The 19,665-nt window shown below is 43.2% G+C and overlaps 1 long non-coding RNA gene across 1 annotated transcript; it reads left to right on the top strand.

Moving 5' to 3' along the window:
- The first annotated feature begins 617 nt into the window (after nucleotides 1-617).
- On the top strand, nucleotides 618-19,213 carry LOC142652325 (uncharacterized). Its single transcript, XR_012847812.1, has 4 exons — nucleotides 618-660; nucleotides 2,109-2,254; nucleotides 16,101-16,521; nucleotides 19,072-19,213. It is a non-coding gene; the product is annotated as an uncharacterized LOC142652325 (long non-coding RNA).
- Nucleotides 19,214-19,665: the final 452 nt, after the last annotated feature.

The raw sequence follows: 19,665 nt of genomic DNA, 5'->3' as shown, positions 1-19,665 counted from the left end.
TAAAGGGGCATTACACTTTGTGGGGGCACTATATAGGGCATTATACTGTGGGGAGGAATTATGCTTTTTTATGGGGCATTTTTTATAATGGCGTGGGGCGCCGAAAGATAATTTCGCACGGGGCGCCATCTACCCTAAGGCCGGCCCTGCCCCCTTACAAGCGTCCAAGGGGTTAGTTATATATACCAACAAATCATCTGCATAAGCTGCAGTTTTATGCGCAAAATCTCCCACCTTAAGGCCTTTAATAGTAGGGGTTTGTCGTATCTTCAGTAGCAATGTTTCTATTGCGAGTATAAACCGAGTGGGAGATAAAGGGCATCCCTGACCAATGGCGGATCATCATATGGGCGGTTCGGGCGGCCGCCCGAGGCACTCAGGGGGTCCATTGCTGCCCGAACTGCACATAATCGTAAAAACTATGCAGCGCAGTTGCGCTGCTAACTGTCACTGCAGAGAGAAGGTGCAGGCAGAACAATTCGGGGCGGGCTTAGCCGGGATAGTGAAAGTTACCTCTCTACATAAATGTGCTCCGAATTGAAGGCTAAAGGACCTTTGATGACGTCGTGCCCATGTGACCCCCGCCCACCAATCAGGTCCGTCTATCACGGTGAAGAAGGCCCGCCCACCAGTAAAGTTTTTACACAGAGCTCCAGGCTGGTGAGTGCTTTTCCAAACCCCCATCCCTTCATCACTCACTCCATCTGTTCATCCCTCCATAACTCACTCCCTCCCTTCATCACTGCTGTGTGTGTAACGCTTTATACAGGGGGCTGTGTGTGTGTGTGTGTGTGTGACGCTATATACAGGGGGATGTGTGTGTGTGACGCTATATACAGGGGGATGTGTGTGACGCTATATACAGGGGGATGTGTGTGTGATGCTATATACAGGGGCTGTGTGTGGTGCTATATACAGGGGGATGTGTGTGTGACGCTATATACAGGGGGATGTGTGTGTGACGCTATATACAGGGGGATGTGTGTGTGACGCTATATACAGGGGCTGTGTGTGTGACGCTATATACAGGGGGATGTGTGTGTGACGCTATATACAGGGGGCTGTGTGTGTGACGCTATATACAGGGGGCTGTGTGTGTGACGCTATATACAGGGGGATGTGTGTGTGTGTGTGTGTGTGACGCTATATACAGGGGGCTGTGTGTGTGACGCTATATACAGGGGGCTGTGTGTGTGTGATGCTATATACAGGGGGCTGTGTGTGTGACGCTATATACAGGGGGATGTGTGTTTGGTGCTGTATACAGGGGGATGTGTGTGTGATGCTATATACAGGGGGATGTGTGTGTGGCGCTATATACAGGGGGCTGTGTGTGTGGCACTATATACAGGGGGATGTGTGTGACGCTATATACAGGGGGATGTGTGTGACGCTATATACAGGGGGATGTGTGTGACGCTATATACAGGTGGATGTGTGTGTGACGCTATATACAGGGGGATGTGTGTGTGACGCTATATACAGGGGGATGTGTGTGTGACGCTATATACAGGGGGATGTGTGTGACGCTATATACAGGGGGATGTGTGTGACGCAATATACAGGGGATGTGTATGACGCTATATACAGGGAGATGTGTGTGTGTGTGACGCTATATACAGGGGGCTGTGTGTGTGACGCTATATACAGGGGGCTGTGTGTGTGTGATGCTATATACAAGGGGATGTGTGTGTGACGCTATATACAGGGGGCTGTGTGTGTGACGCTATATACAGGGGGATGTGTGTGTGTGTGACGCTATATACAGGGGGATGTGTGTGTGTGTGACGCTATATACAGGGGGATGTGTGTGTGACGCTATATACAGGGGGATGTGTGTGTGACGCTATATACAGGGGGATGTGTGTGTGTGACGCTATATACAGGGGGATGTGTGTGTGTGACGCTATATACAGGGGGATGTGTGTGTGATTCTATATACAGGGGATGTGTGTGTGTGACGCTATATACAGGGGCGTTTGTGCACGTGGTGCTTTACTATACAGTGTTTGACACAATTATATTCCAGGGTGCAGTGTATGGTGCGATTATATTTAGAGGCACAGTGTATGGCACTATGATCATTTTGTTTTCGTTTATATGTGTAGAAATGTTGGAAAAGTGAGCAACAGAAGACATCTAAGTGGCAAATTCTGCAGAAATGGGTCATGGCCGGGAGAAGTCGTCATGAAGTCTGGACCGGATGGAGAAGAAAAGAGGAATAAAGTTACCAGAATCTGAGAAGTCGTCACCTGTGAGTCACTAGATTTATAGAGAATCTGTCACCTCTCCTGACATGTGTATTATAGGAAATCCTTGTGTTTCACTAAAAGTCTTTGTGCAGTCCAGGACTGATAGACAAATGTGTGTTACCATTCCCCTTGTTAGGAGGATGTGTCCCTGCACAGTGTGATACTGTCAGCGATGGTTGGAGACTGTCAGTATGTAGGGACACAGCCCTTTGACAAGGGGAATCGTAACACCCATTTGTTAATGCTTGCACAAAAAGGTAGTGTTACGGCTCGGCGGGGGAGAAGGGGGGCCCAAGTTTGGGTAACAGCCCAGGGCCTATAGTCAACTTAATCCGCCACTGTCCCTGACGTGTACCATTCCGGATAGGGAAGGAATCTGAAAAGGTGCCATTCACTTTTGCTGTGGGAATCGTGTATAGTGAAAAAATTGCATCTATGAATTGTTGTGGGAAACCAAATTTATTGAGAGCAGCTTTTAGGAATGTCCAATCAATGCGTTCAAAAGCTTTTTCTGCATCCGTACCAAGTAGTATCAGAGGTGTCTTATGTTGTTTCACAAAATACATGGCATGAATGGTTCTTGTAGTATTAAACTTTCCCTCCCTCCCTGGGACAAATCCCACTTGTTCTGCTCCTACAAATTTGGGGAGAAAATAATTAATGCGTGTTTGATAACATTTTTGCCCACCATTTTACATCTGAATTTAATAGGGAAATAGGCCTGTAACTGCTACACCTTCCCAGACCCTTCCCCTCCTTAGGAGTTATCGTGATGTTGGCTGCTAATGTTTGGGCAGTGAAATGTGAACCTTACAAAATGTCATTGCAGACGGAAAGAAAGTATGGCAACAGGGTTTGTTTCCATTTTTTATAATAAATAATAGGGAGCCCGTCAGGACCAGGGCTCTTCCCGTTCGGTATCGACATCAACAATTTTTCTAGTTCCTCTAAAGTAAACGGGGCCACCAAAGAAGATTGTTCCTCTTCTGTCAAGGAAGGAGCATCAATGGAATTGAAATATTTTCGTATGGCTTCAACATGGGAAACCTGAGTAGACTGAGCAGGCTCTTTTTTAAGGTTGTACAACTCTGAATAGAATGTCCGCAATTCTTGAGCTATTTGATCAGTCTCAGTTGTTTTCCGATCCAATTGACCTTTTATAGAGGAAATAAATGTTTTCCCTCTTTGTTATTTAATAAGATTGGACATCATCTTGTTCCCTTTATCCCGTGTGCATATGCTTTATATTTAAGTAATTGAAGGGATTTAGCGGAGCGTACATTCAGGATGTTTTTGAGTTTCTGGCTGAGATTTTGTAGTTCTATCTGAACGGAGTCCAACTGCGATCTTTTATGTACGTTTTCTAGGGAAGATATTTGGCCTAACACAGCATTTATAAGTTGTGACCTCTGTTTCTTTGCCCTAGACCCCAAGGCAATAAGATCCCCCCTTACAAAGGCTTTGTGTGTCTCCCAAAGGATAGGTTGCGAAATAAGAGGGTCGTCATTAAAAAACTCCTTCAATTTACCCTCTAACTTGTGTACATCTTTAGATTTTTCGAGTAGGGTATCGTTAAGTCTCCAGTTCCATCCTCTAACAGGTAGCACTTTTAAGATGAACTTAACAGAGACCAGAGCATGGTCCGAAATTGTAATGTTCCCTATCGAAGAGGAACAAACCTGGGGCAGGTACTTCTTAGACATAAATAAGTAATCTAAGCGTTGATACGAATCATGTGTATTGCAATAGAAGGAATAATCCCTCATGGACGGGTGAAGAAGTCTCCACACATCTATCAACTGCATTTTAGTTAACAGAACTTTAAGGCGTCTAAGGGTCTTATGTGCAATATGAGATGCTTTGGAAGAGGAGTCCAAACCCGGACCCAATGCCAAGTTGAAATTGCCTCCTACCACCACCAAGCCCTCAAAGAAAGGTTAAAGAAGCTGTAATACCTTTACCAACCACTGCGCCTGTCCCACGTTCGGTGCATAAAGATTCACTAGTGTAACTTTCATATTTGAAATAGTACCTTTGAGAAATATATATCTACCAAGTGGGTCAATTTGCGAGGCTTCAAGAACAAAAGGTATAGTATTCCGTATTGCTATAGAAACGCCTCTTGACGCTGCATGATAAGTGCAGGGGAACCACTTATCATAAGGCTTGGTATGTAGCGAAGGGGATCCTACAAGTTTTAAACTGTGTCTCCTGTAAGAAGACCAAGTCAGCATTCTCTCTTCTCATCATATTGAACACTTGACTTTGTTTTTGCGGAATATTCAGCCCTTTGACATTAAATGTTAAGACTTTACATGAAGCCATCAATCGATCCTACAGTGAGACAGACGCAGTGCTGCCCAAGAACAATCACAGTACAAACATAAAAACATAAACTATATACACAGATATTTGTAAGCACATCACCTAGACCATTTGAGCTCTATAGAAATGAACTTACAAGGGTTACAATACCGAGATCCAAACACAATCTGAGATCCACATATCGGCAGGTAAACCCTAAGGCCCGAAATTATGTTTCCTTATTAGAAACAGAATAGAGCAAGGGAGGGGGGGGGGGAGCACAGCGCCATTAAGAAAGGAGTCAACCCCCAGAAACGGTATCATCTAAATTAACAGATAAGGCAGCAATAAGGAGAATCTCCAATATCATTGCCAGAGTGAACATAAGCCATCAAAGGATAGTACACAGAAGCAACATCGTATGCACATTCTCAGGTCACAAGGAGAAAAGGCAAAAAATAAACTTTTAAGAAAAAAGGGGTGAGTGGAGGAAGCAAGATAAAAACAATACAAGAGGATTTGCATATAGACCAAGTAACAGCAAACAATAATCACTTACGCATTCCTCCAAACCCACAGCAAGCTGCAGAAAATAAGAAAAAGTCCTATCATTCAGGGCAGGCACTTCAAGTACCCAAGTTCGTCGCTTGGTAGTTCTTGTATCTCGGAGACGTCAATCTAGGAGCCATCCTCCACTCCTGTTGTGAAGGTAATAGCGGGAAATCTTGATCCATTTGCGCAGGCAGCCAGGACGGTACCTCCATAGGTGTTATACCTGTCTTTTCCCAAAATTTTGGGAGGTCATCTGGAGAGTGAATGGTAATTTGACGTCCATCTTTTACAGTCGCCAAACCAAACGGGAACAACCATCTCACCGGCAGCTTCTTACCCCGGAGGGTGTCCGTTATGGGCTTCAAAATTCTTCGTTTTGCAAGGGTACTTGGAGCTAGGTCATGAAAAAATAATATTTTTGTACCTTCATATTGAAAGTCCACTTGTTCTCTTGCAGCTTTCAATAAGCATGAGGTGTCCACGAAACTCAATAATCCGCAAATGACATCTCTCGGTGGTTCATGAAAGGCAAGTTTCGGTCTGAGTGCCCTGTGCACTCTCTCTATCACCATTTTGTCAGCTCCCTCTTGGCCCACAAGATCAGCAAAAATTTGAATAGTCACCTATTGCAAAGTGTCTCCTGTAGTCAGTTCGGAAAGACCCCGAATTCTGATGTTCTGTCTACGACTGCGGTTCTCCTGGTCTTCTCTCATCAGGTGATTATTATTGATGTGGGTCTGGTGTGCAGCAAGCATACCTCCCAACCGTCCCGGCGGTCTGAGCAATGTCCCGCCCTGCCCCGGATCTCCCCTGTTGCCAGCCACGCCCCTCTGCAACCAGTGGCGGACCATCATTAGGGCCGTTTGTGCGGCCACCCGGGGCCCAAGGCTCCCAGGGGGCCCATGGCTGCCCGAACCGCACATGACTGCACGGACCCCGTAATGCCCGGTGGCGTCGCTAGGCGAGGTGAGTTTCTGCCCAACTCCCAGCTATTAGCAGCCGTGGTCTGTGCTGCGATCTCTCACTGTTCTGCTTTAGAAGCTCCCCCTCCAACCCCCCTTCTCTGCTTTACACACCTCTCCTCCTGCACCTGCTGCTGCAGTTACTAGTCGGGACGTGACGGAGGGGGAGGGGAAACTGTCTACGGCACTGTGTCGGGACATCAAAGCTGCTGAACGCCCTCACAAATATCCTGCATAAAAGGTAAGTGCATGTGTGTTTACAATGTGTACTTTATATGTGTATATTGTGCATATTCGTGTTTCTGTGATGTGTATATGTATGTATATATAGTATGTGTATGTATGTATATATAGTGTGTGTATGTGTATATAGTGGGTGTATGTATATATGTATATATAGTGTATGCATCTATATATAGTGTATGTGTGTGTGTGTGTGTGTGTGTGTGTGTGTGTGTGTGTGTGTGTGTATATATATATATATAGTGTGTGTGTACGTACATTCGTATATGTAGTGTGTATGTGTGTATATATATATATCTATCGTATGTATATATAGTGTGTGTATGTGTGTATGTATAGTGTGTGTGTGTGTATGTGTGTATGTATAGTGTGTGTGTGTGTGTGTGTGTGTGTGTATATATAGTGTGTGTGTATGGATCTATATAGTGTATATATAGTGTATGTATATATATAGTGTGTGTGTGTGTATGTATGTATGTATATATATATATATATATATATATATATATATATATATATATATAGTTTATGTATGTGTGTGTATATATTGTGACAACTTGGGGACCACTTAGCTCATGGGATCGCCATCTCCCGGGTGAGATGGTTGGCACACATAGAAAGTTCACTCCAAAAAGGTTTAACCCCTTCCCGACATTTGACGTACATGTACGTCATGGAAAGCATTGACTTCCCGCAAAATGCCGTACATGTACGTCAAATGTTTGGCACCGGCTCAGAAACTGAGTCGGTGCCATCATCACCGGATCTCAGCTGTATCTTACAGCTGACATCCGACTGTAACGGCGGGGACCGAAATTAGCTTCGATCCCCGCCATTAACCCCTTAAGTGCAGCGCTCAAACGCGATCGCTGCACTTAAGGTGTTTGCAGCTCATCGGAGCCCCAGCAATGAAATTGCCGGGGTTCCGGTGGCTGCAATGGCAACCGGAGGCCTAATACTGGCCTCCCGGTCTGCCTAGCACCGAAGCCGGTCAAGATCCGCCCGGCGGCGGAGCCTGATCGGCTTCCGTAGCTGCCGGCAAGATGGCGCTGGGTCAGGAGCTGATCCGGCGTCATCAGCGGTGGAAGTCAGCTGTATGTTACAGCTGACATCCACCTGTAACGGCAGGAACCGGAGCTAGCTCCGATCCCTGCCATTAACCCCTTCGATGCAGCAATCGAAAGCGATTGCTTCATCGTAGCGGTTACTAGCAGATCGCCAGCCCTGACAGGCAATCGGGACTGGCGACTGCTGTTATGGCAACAGGAGACACAATCTGCTCTGCCATTACGGAAGCCTATTAGGCCACGCCGGGAGGCGAAGCCTAATCGGCTTGCTGTCAGTGAATGACTGACAGATCTAATACATTGCACTACATAGGTAGTGCAATGTATTAGAAAAAAAAAAATCTAACCGTTAGACGTTCAAGTCCCCTAGTGGGACTTGAAGAAAAGTGTAAAAAAAGTATAAAAAAGTGTAAAAAAAAGTGCAAAAAATAAAAGTTTGAAAACAATAAAAGTTTCAAGTAATCAAATAAAACACAATCCCCCTTTTACTCTTATCAAGTCCTTTATTATTGAAAAATAATAATAAACCATATGTATTTGGTATCGCCACGACCGTAACGACCTGAGGTATCAAAATATTGTATTATTTATTGCACGCGGTGAACAGCGTAAAAAAAACCGTAAAAAACGTTACCAGAGTTTCTGTTTTTTAGTCACTTTGCCCTACATATATTAGAATAAAAAGTGATCAAAAAGTCGCACGTATCCAAAAATGGTACCTATAAAAACTATAGCTCGTCCCGCAAAAAACAAGCCCTCATACACCTCCGTCGACAAAAAAATTAAAACGTTATGGTTCTCACAACTTTGCAACAGAAAAAAAATACATTCTTTTTACAAAAGTAATTTTATTGTGAAAAAAGTTGTAAAACATAAAAAAATGCTATAAATTAGGTATCGCCAGAATCGTACTGACCCACAGAATAAAGTTAACATGTAGTTTATAACTCATGGTGAACGCTGTATAAAAAAAACGAAAAAAGCTGTGCCAGAATTGCATTTTTTTGTTTACCTGGCATCCCAAAAAATAGGATAAAAGGTGATCAAAAAGTCACATGTACCCCAAAATGGTACCAATAATAACTACAGCTCATCCCGCAACAAACCAGCCCTCATACCGCTACGTCTATGAAAAATAAAATTAGTTATGGCTCCAATAAGTCAGGAAATAAAAAAATATGCAGTTGTGCCCGAGGGGAACATTTCTTCTGTTTCAAGAGGCGATTTATCAAGGACCTAAAATTAGGGAACCAGGAAAGGGAGGGCCCAAACATATCCGCTGGAAGCGACGGTGCCCGTATTATACCAGGACAACACTTTCCAGCAAAATTCCTCAAACTACAAAGGTGCAGAGTGTGGACCAAAAGGGGGATAAGAAATGACACCATTTATCAGTGCGACACCGGCCTGTGCAGAAAGGATTGCTTCACAGCGTAACACACATCTATGGATTATTAATTTTTTTTCATACCACCTGACTATGCCCCTTATATACTCCGCCCCGCTTACATGTACCCCCACATTATAAAACACCAGCAATACTCAAACAAATTTAGTACCAAGCAAAATCCGCTCTCCAAAAGCCAAATGGTGCTCCCTCGGCTCTGAACCCTACAGCGTGCCCAAACAGCAGTTTCCTTCAACATATATGGCATCGTCATACCCGGGAGAACCCTTTTAACAATTTTTGGGGTGTGTGTCTCCAGTGTCATAAGCTTGGCATGACATATTTGCCACTGAATGGCATATCTAGGGAAAAATATAAATTTTTAATTTGCACCATCTGCAGCGCAATCATTTATGGAAAAGACCTGTTGGGTGAAAATCCTCACTACACCTCTTAATAAATGCCTTGAGGGGTGCAGTTTCCATAATGGGGTCACTTCTCAGGGGTTTCTTTTTATTATTTCACATCAGAGCCTCTGCAGTTGTGAACCAATACTTTGTAAATCGCCAAATTAGGCCTCCACTCCGCATGGTACTCTTCACTCCTGAGCCCTGTCATATGTCCAGGCAAAAGATTAGGGCCACATGTAGGGTGTTTCTAAAACCGGGAAACACCGCATAATAATTAGAGGGCTGTCTTGTTATGGTGGCACAAGCCGGGCACCACATATTGGCATATCTATGGAAGAAAATCCCATTTTCACTCTGCAACATCGAGTGAACACTAATTTCTACAAAACACCTGCAGGGTTAAAATGCTTACTACACCCCTTGGTAAATGCATTGAGGGGTGTCGTTTCCAAAATGGGGTCACTTCTGGGGTGTTTCCACTGTTTTGGGCCCACAGGCGCCCAGAAACCAATCCAGCAACATCTGCACTCCAAATTGCGGTCCTTTCCTTCTGAGCCCTGCCGTTTGCCCAAACAGCAATTTATGACCACATATGGGGTATTGCCGTACTCGGGAGAAATTGCTTTACAAATTTTGGGTTCTTTTTTTCCTTTATTTGTTGAGAAAATGAAAAAATTTGCGCTAAAGCTACGTCTTATTGAAGAAAAAGGACTGTTTTTATTTTCACTGCCTAATTCTAATAAATTCTATGAAACGTCTGTGGGGTCAAAATGCTTACTACACCCCTAGATGAATTCCTCAAGAGGTGTAGTTTCCTAAATGGAGTCCCTTTTTGGGCGTTTTCATTGTCTTGTCCCCTCAGGGGCTTTGCAAATGTGACATGGCCTCCGCAAACCATTCCTGCTAAATGTGATCTCAAAAAGCCAAATAGTGCTGTTTCCCTTCTAAGCCCTGCCGTGTGTCCAAACAACCGTTTATTACCACATGTGGGGTATTGTTTTACTCGGGAGAAATTGCTTTACAAATTTTGTGGTGCTTTTTCTCCTTCAGTCCTTCTGGAAATGAGAAAAAATTAGCTAAACCTAGATTTTTTGGGAAAAAATGTAGATTATTATTTTCAGGGCCTACTTCCAATATTTTCTGCAAAAAAACTGTGGGGTCAAATCGCTCACTATACCCCTAGATAATTTCCTCAATGGGTGTAGTCTCCAAAATGGGGTCACTTGTGGGGGGTTTCCACTGTTTTGTCCCCTCGGGGGCTTCGTAAATGTGACATGGCCTCCGCAAACCATTCCTGCTAAATGTGAACTCCAAAAGCCAAATGGCGCTCTTTCCCTTCTAAGCCCTGCCGTGTGTCCAAACAACCGTTTATTACCACATGTGGGGTATTGTTTTACTCGGGAGAAATTGCTTTACAAATTTTATGGTGCTTTTTCTCCTTCAGTCCTTGTGGAAATGAGAATAAATTAGCTAAACCTACATTTTCTTTGAAAAAATTTAGATTATCATTTTCACAGCCTACTTCCAATAATTTATGCAAAAAACTTGTGGGGTCAAAACGCTCACTATACCCCTAGATAATTTCCTCAATGGGTGTAGTTTCCGAAATGGGGTCACTTGTGGGGGGTTTCCACTGTTTTGTCCCCTCAGGGGCTTTGTAAATGTGACATGGCCTCTCAAACCATTCCTGCTAAATTTGAGCTCCAAAAGCCAAACGGCGCTCTTTCCCTTCTAAGCCCTGCCGTGTGTCCAAATATCCATTTATTACCACATGTGGGGTAGTGTTTTACTCGGGAGAAATTGCTTTATAAATTTTGCGATGCTTTTTCTCCTTTAGTCCTTGTGGAAATGAAAAAAAAAATCGCTAAACCTACATTTTCTTTGAAGAAATGTTGATTTTAATTTTCACGGCCTACTTCCAATAATTTCTGTAAAAAACCTGTGCGGTCAAAATGCTCACTACACCCCTAGATAATTTCCTTGAGGTGTCTAGTTTCCCAGATGGGGTCACTTTTGGGGGATTTTCACTGTTTTGGCACCGCAAGAGCCCTTCAAACCTGACATGGTGCCTAAAATATATTCTAACAAAAATAAGGCCCCAAAATCCACTAGGTGCTCCTTTGCTTCTGAGGCCGGTGCTTCAGTCCAGTAGCACGCTACGGCCACATGTGGGATATTTCCTAAAACTGCAGAAACTGGGCAACAAATATTGAGTTGCATTTCTCTGGTAAAACCTTCTGTGTTATAAAAAAAATTGTATTAAAAATTTATTTCTGCAAAAAAATATGAAATTTGTAAATTTCACCTCTACTTTGCTTTAATTCCTGTGAAATGTGTAAAGGGTTAAGACATTTTCTAAATGCTGTTTTGAATCCTTTGAGGGGTGAAGTTTTTAAAATGGGGTGACTTTTTGGGGGTTTCTAATATATAAGGCCCTCAAAACCACTTCACAACTGAACTGGCCCCTGTAAAAATAGCCTTTTGAAATTTTCTTGAAAATGTGAGAAATTGCTGCTAAAGTTCTAAGCCTTGTGAGGTCATAGAAAAATAAAAGGATGTTCAAAAAACGATGCCAATCTAAAGTAGACATATGGGTGATGTTAATTAGCAACAATTTTGTGTGGTATAACTGACTGTCTTACAAGCAGATACATTTAAATTGAGAAAAATGCTAATTTTTGCAATTTTTCACTATATTTTCGTGTTTTTCACAATTAAATACTGAATGTATCGACCAAATTTTACCACTATCTTAAAGTCCAATGTGTCACGAGAAAACAATCTCAGAATCGCCCGGATAGGTGAAAGCATTTCAACGTTATTACCACATAAAGTGAAACATGTCAGATTTGAAAAATGAGGCTCTGTCAGGAAGGTCAAAAGTGGCTAAAGAGGGAAGGGGTTAAACCAGCCGCGGCTAGCTTTATTGTCTTCACAACAGCAGTCAGCGGTACAACAATAAACATACAAAATAAACCCTAGGCCGTCCAGCCTCCAACTAACACATTCAGTGTCCCTCACTACGTGACACTGAGCCTTGTGCCCAGCACCTCAAAATCTTCAGTTTTACCTCACATGGTGGTGACTCTCACTGGCTGGCATGCCTGTCTTCCCCAGACTGAGAGCCCTGTGTGGACTGCACACACCTGATATAAAGAGCCGTCTCAGGTGGAGCCTAACTAGGCTCATCAGACAGCCCAAGCACCAGCAGAGACAACCCTCTCTGCTGTACATGCTCCCTGGTTGCTTAAAACCGGAGTTTCTGCACCGTCCAGTAGCTGCACTTCTACAATATATAGTGTGTGCATATATATATATATATATATATATATATATATATATACATATATATATATATATATATAATGTATGTATGTATATATAGTGTGTGTGTGTATATGTGTGCATATATAGTGTGTGTGTGTGTGTGTGTGTATGTATAGTGTGTGTATGTATAAATGTATATATAGTGTATGTGTGTATGTATGTATATATAGTGTGTGTGTGTGTGTGTGTGTGTGTGTATGTATGTATGTATATATTCTGTATGTATATAGTGTGTGTGTGTGTGTGTGTGTGTGTGTGTGTATGTATATATAGTGTGTGTATGTATATATGTATATAAAGTGTATGCATGTATATATAGTGTATGTGTGTATGTATGTATGTATATATATATATATATATATGTATATATCGTATGTATGTATAATGTGTGTATGTATATATAGTGTGTGTATGTGTATATATAGTGTATTTATGTATGTATATATAGTGTATGTGTGTATATATATATATATATATATATATATATATAGTTTATGTATGTGTGTGCATATAGTGTATGTATGTGTATATATATGTGTGTGTGTGTGTGTGTGTGTGTATATAGTGTAAGAATGCATCTATATATATAGTGTGTGTGTGTGTGTATATATATATATATATATAGTGTATGTGTGTATATATAGTATATATATAATGTGTGTATTGTGTATATATATATATATATATATATATATATATATATATATAGTGTGTGTATGTGTGTGTATATATATATATATATATATACACACAGTATATTGTATGTATGTGTACATAGAGTGTATGTATGTGTATGCATATAGTGCATGTATGTGTGTATATATAGTGTATGCATGCATATACACTACTGTTCAAAAGTTTGGGGTCACCCAGACAATTTTGTGTTTTCCATGAAAACTCACACTTATATTTATCAAATGAGTTATAAAATGACTAGAAAATATAGTCAAGACATTGACAAGGTTAAAGGATCTGCCATTCACAGCTTCTGTATCAACGCCCATAGGTAATCAGTCTGCACCTGCTTCTATGTCTGTGAGACTGACTCCATCTTCCACCACTCAGGATGGCAGGCTTAGGAGTGGGAGAGCCTATCACGGCATGGCCAGACGGAGCTAGCTCCCGCCCTCTGTCTATTTATACCTGCCTTTCCTGTTCCTCCTTGCTTGTGATTCTTTGTTTGTTTCCTGGCCCTGCTGCAGCTTCTTGAACTATTTGTCCCTGCTTCATATTGGCCCTGGCTTACTGACTGCTCTCCTGCTCTGCGTTTTGTACCTCATACACTCCTGGTTTGACTCGGCTCGTTCGCTACTCTTGTTGCTCGCGGTGTTGACTTGGGCAACTGCCCCATTTCTCTTGCTTCTGTGTTCCCTTGTCTGTTTGTCTGTCGTGCACTTGTTGAGCGTGGGGACCGTCGCCCGGTTGTGCCCCGTCGCCTAGGGCGGTTCGTTGCAGGTGGGCGGGGACTGAGTGGCGGGTAGATTGGGGCTCACTTGTCTGTTTCCCTACCCCCGCCATTACACAAGGTTAGAAATAATGATTTTTATTTGAAATAATAATTTTCTCCTTCAGACTTTGCTTTCATCAAAGAATGCTCCATTTGCAGCAATTCCAGCATTGCAGACCTTTGGCATTCTAGCTATTAATTTGCTGAGGTAATCGGGAGAAATTTCACCCCATGCTTTCAGAAGCCCCTCCCACAAGTTGGATTGGCTTGATGGGCACTTCTTGCGTCCCATACGGTCAAGCTGCTCCCACAACAGCTCTATGGGGTTGAGGTCTGGTGACTGCGCTGGCCACTCCATTACAGATAGAATACCAGCTGCCTGCTTCTTCCCTAAATAGTTCTTGCATAATTTGGAGGTGTGCTTTGGGTTATTGTCCTGTTGTAGGATGAAATTGGCTCCAATCAAGCGCTGTCCACAGGGTATGGCATGGCGTTGCAAAATGGAGTGATAGCCTTCCTTATTCAAAATCCCTTTTACCTTGTACAAATCTCCCACTTTACCAGCACCAAAGCAACCCCAGACCATCCCATTACCTCCACCATGCTTGACAGGTGGCGTCAGGCACTCTTCCAGCATCTTTTCAGTTTTTCTGCGTCTCACAAATGTTCTTCTGTGTGATCCAAACACCTCAAACATCGATTCGTCTGTCCATAACACTTTTTTCCAATCTTCCTCTGTCCAATGTCTGTGTGCTTTTGCCCATATTAATCTTTTCCTTTTATTAGCCAGTCTCAGATATGGCTTTTTCTTTGCCACTCTGCCCTGAAGGCCAGCATCCCGGAGTCGCCTCTTCACTGTAGACGTTGACACTGGCGTTTTGCGGGTACTATTTAATGAAGCTGTCAGTTGAGGACCTGTGAGGCGTCTATTTCTCAAACTAGAGACTCTAATGTACTTGTCTTGTTGCCATATGTGCAGCTGTATAGGGGTTCTATAGGACATACTGTATGTCACGTTGGGTTCGTGGACCCACTGGGGCGTACTGCCTTAGCGATTGGCCAACAGGGTGCAGTTCACAGTTCATATAAGGTACCTGTGGGCAGCTTGGACAGTAGCAAAGCAGGCTCGGCTGGGACTAGGCAGCGGGTAGACGTCAGGCGTGGAGCAGCAGGACAGGCGTAGGTACAGCACGGCAACAGCACAGCACTATAACAGGATAGCACGGGATGCAGGATACGGGATACAGGAACAGGGAAAACTGGTACAGGAAAACACTGGGAGACCATTTGCAAGACAAACTAGGATACGACAAACAACGCTCAGGCATAGAAGCAAGGGGCTGGGCGTCTCTTATTGTCCAGAGCACTCATGGGCTGATTAAAATATTAAAGTCTGGTGCGCACGCTGCCCATTTAAGAGCGGGCACGAGCATGCGCGCGCACCCTACGGGACCTGGACGAGGTGAGTGGAAGTGAGAGGAGGAGACTGGGGCCATCGCTTGCAGACACATGGTTGCGGCCGTCAGGGGAAGAGTGAACCTGACGGACCACAGCCACGGACATGACAGTGTACCATTTAGGCAGCTTCACAATGGACCAGTAAACAGAGGGCCTGACCAGTGCTCCCACTGCCTACTTTATGGCATAATTATTGTTGTATTACAATCCACAAAATAAATTTGCGCACCATCCAAGAACTTCAGAGCCTTAACTTGAAGCTCCTGGTACATAAAGCAAAACCTCTATCAGGGCCCTGACCCTCCCATGTTCCATTCTGGTGTCTATGTATGGGCCAGAGAGCCCTTTAGGGAACCAGGTTCCATGGTCCTTGGTGCCACTGCTACCTCCGCACCCCACTATAGCTGCACCCCTGAAGATCTTTCTAGCTGTTACATAAAAGCCTTGGTGTCTCTGTCCGCCCCTGATTGTTATTAGTGGACACAATCTCCTATGTGCCCACTCACCCCTCCCCCCACCTCTGCTGCCTGGGGAATCTGTTGTCAATCAAGCACACAGTAATATAGAGGGAAGGGCTGAAGTCTCCTCCCTTTTATAATACTTCTGGTTTCTTTTTGTAATATAAATATAAGATTAATTCAATTGTATAAGGTCAATAGCACTTTAATAACCGTTTCCTTATTTGTTGCAGAATCTGGAGTCCTATAATTTTGGGCCACCCTATGACGACTTATGGACCAAGCTCTTTGTATTCCTTGGATATTGGATGGCTGTCTTTCTTCTTGCCGCCAGCCTTATCGATCCTCTCAGTTACATCATGGAGTGGTTTCAAGGAGCGGATGAATTCCGTGATATGGAGGGAATAGATGAGATCACAGATCCACTTTAAAACACGTGGATGATGTAAAAATGGCGCAGGAGATAACAGGCAGCGGTAATATAACAGATTACATCCTGGAAATCTAACATTTTTGAATAGATTGATATTATGGGATTGCCTATTGCCAACACTGTGTCAAGGATTTACATCATCTTTGTATTAACATGCGTTCACAGAGGACCCAGGTGAAGACTTTATTTTCAGTAGTGTGCCGACAACCATCAAAGAAATGGTAATAATATTTTATTTGTAGATCTCATTTCCTGTTCTCTGTTATTTATCAATGTGGGGGAGGGGAGTTTATTTTTTAATTGTCTTCATCATTTCGTACTATCAACGTTTTATCTTCACAACAAATAGGAGAGAGATGAGATTTACAATTTTTGGGAAATTGAATTGAAGAGTGGGGAGAGGGCATAATTTACCTGACTGTTTCCATTATCGCAGAAAAAAAAGTTATTTTTAAAAAAGGGTTATCTTGTTTAGAAAACCCATTTTTGAGTTCTGTTTCATTGAGTGGGATCCTCTATTTTGAATCCTCATTTTTTAGCTAGAGTGGAGAACAACTACAAAGAGTATTTTCACTCTGGAGGACCGGACACGTCCTTGCATTATATTGGTGGCCCATTGATTTCAATGGGCACTGTGTAATGCCATACATTATTTCTCCTGTGGTGGTGATGCAGGGGGATTAAACACCTTCAGGTTACCTTACAGACCATGACTGATCGCTCAAAATCCCAGCAGCCGGCCTCTCTGTGATAAGCTCATCACTGTAATGACGGGGTGGGGAGACAGACAGGTGAGCCCTAATCTACCCGCCACTCAGTCCCTGCCTACTTGCAACGGCCCGTCCTAGGCAATGGCGTACAACTGGGCGACGGTCTCTACTCTCACTATGTGCACGACAGACAGACAAGGGTACAAAGAAGCAAAGGGAAAAGGGGCAGATGCCCACGGCAACACCGTGAGCTATAAGAGTAGTGAACGAGCCGAGTCAAACCAGGAGTGTACGAGGTACCAAACGCAGAGCAAGAGAGTAGTCAGTCAAGCCAGGGTCAATATGAAGCAGAGGACAAATAGCTCAAGCAGCAGCAGCAGAGCCAGGAAACAAGCAGAATCACAGGCAAAGGAGAAGCAGGAAATGAAGGTATAAATAGACAGAGGGCAGGAGCTAGCTCCGTCTGGCCAGGCTGTGATAGGCTCTCCCACTCCTCAGCCACCCAGCCTGAGTGGTAGAAGAAGGAGTCACTCTATCAGACTTAGGAGCAGGTGCAGACTGACTAACCACGGGCGTTGACACTGAAGCTGTGTCTGGCAGATCCTTTACAATCACCTAGGGACACTTATAACGAAAATAGAAATGTCAGAAGCAAATTAGTAAAAGAAAAAACAGTAAATGTTTTCAATTTTCGGACCGCTGTCTATGAACATAGATAAAATCATTACTTTATTCTGTGACCTTACAGCCCCCAACCTCCCCCTTGTAGACAGTGCCCCCAAACAAATAAAACAAAAAAATTGTACTCACCTAAGGCCCATTCCAGCGATAAACGGAGCTGCTCCACAACCCTGACAGGGTCCTTGTGTAGGCCGGCGTGATCCAGTGACGTCATCACGTCAGCTTGCGCAGGGATCCTGTCCCTGTGCCTAATAGGCTGCAGGCCGTACTTCATGTTGCCTAGTAAATGACAGAGAAGGGAGATACCTCCCTGCTCTGCAATAGTGTTCAATAGTATCTGCTTCCTAAGGACGCAGATACTATTGAATGTGGTGTCGCTACCATTGAAGCAGCCGGGCATGGGAGGCCATTACGGCGGGCGGCTCGGGCCCACTCATGCTGCGGTGGTGGTAGTTATGCCACTGGGGCGAATGGATTCTACATGAATTTAATACGGTCCGAATTTGCCAAAACTTTCAGATTGACCAAAATCTGAAACTTTTGAGGTTCACAGTGCACAAATTGCATCAAAATGACGCTTCGCCGCCGAGTGCCGGCCACCATTTTACAACCTAGAATAAGGATCACATGACTTAGGCTTCCCCATAATGACTTGCAGACAGCCTTCCCAAAATCAACTGCGGTTATCCCTCCATCTAGCACAGCCAATTATATAAAATGCCAAACCAGAAAATGCTACAGGTTTGGAAACAGTCCTAGAAGACATCAAAGAGTCAAACACGAGTTTTCAGGGCAATCGGGACACTTGTGATTCGCAGCAAAATTTATTTAGACTAAATCAAACGGCCTGAAGCGCACCTGAAACTAATTTTGGGAAATTTGTTGGTCTCTATTCTGGATACATATCTATAATTTCTGATCAGTGTGATCGTCTGGTATCAACCCTCACTAACGCAGTGTTCTTTATCTCTACTATACATAGTTATACTATATTCACATCACGCTTTTTATATATATGCCAGGAAATGCCACCGACGTATATGTCAAACGTGTCCATGGCCTATAACGGGTTCAATGTATTCCTTTCGTCATATATTCGGAGACTACGTATATGTTGTCATTCCTTTTTGTACTGCAGTGGAATACGTAGTTGGTCATGGTTTTTGATACAAAGGGATACTGCAAACATTTTATTTTTCTACAATGGGGGTCAGTGGGTGACATATGTAACTGCATGCTATAGGGATCTATATTACACATTCTGCCACTTATTTATTCACCATAAATCAGAATCAAGGCTTTAGTTTTCCAAATAATCATAAAATCTTTAATTTTCATTGTTTTGTTCAGAATGACTTATATTTTCGTTTTCTCCAACAGATATTATCATCGATACCGGCCTATCAGGCTTTTACAGAGTTTTCAGAATTTCTGGTACCAAAAGTCAAGTTCGGTCCTGTGCACTCAGAAACATTAGGAAGAAGTTTCCTTATCCAGCTGGAACCGCTGTCATCACGTTACATCTAGTTTCATTAATAAATCATCATTCCGCACAAATATTTCGCATTCGTTTGATACATAGTTCATAAGGTTGAAAAAAGATACAAGTTGATCAGGTCCAATCTATAATCCTACCGTGTTGATCCAGAGGAAGACAAAAAACCCCATGAGTTAGATGCCAATTGCTTCATTTGGGGGAAAATTCCTCCCTGACTCGAAATATGGCAATCAGAATAAATCCCAGGATCAACGTCCCATCTCCTGAATCTAGGACTCATAACCTGTAATATTATATTTTTTAAGAAGGACGTCCAGGCCCTTCTTGAACTTTTTCAAAGAATCAACCATCACAATATCCTGTGGCAGGGAATTCCATAGTCTCACTGCTCTTACCGTAAAGAATCCTTGTCTATGATTGTGGTGAAACCTTCTTTCCTCTAGACCTAGAGGATGCCCCTTGTCCTTGTTACAGGC

This window comes from Rhinoderma darwinii, chromosome 5 (genome assembly GCF_050947455.1).
Source record: "Rhinoderma darwinii isolate aRhiDar2 chromosome 5, aRhiDar2.hap1, whole genome shotgun sequence".
NCBI lineage: Eukaryota > Metazoa > Chordata > Amphibia > Anura > Rhinodermatidae > Rhinoderma > Rhinoderma darwinii.
This window is presented reverse-complemented; position numbering and strand designations above follow the sequence as displayed.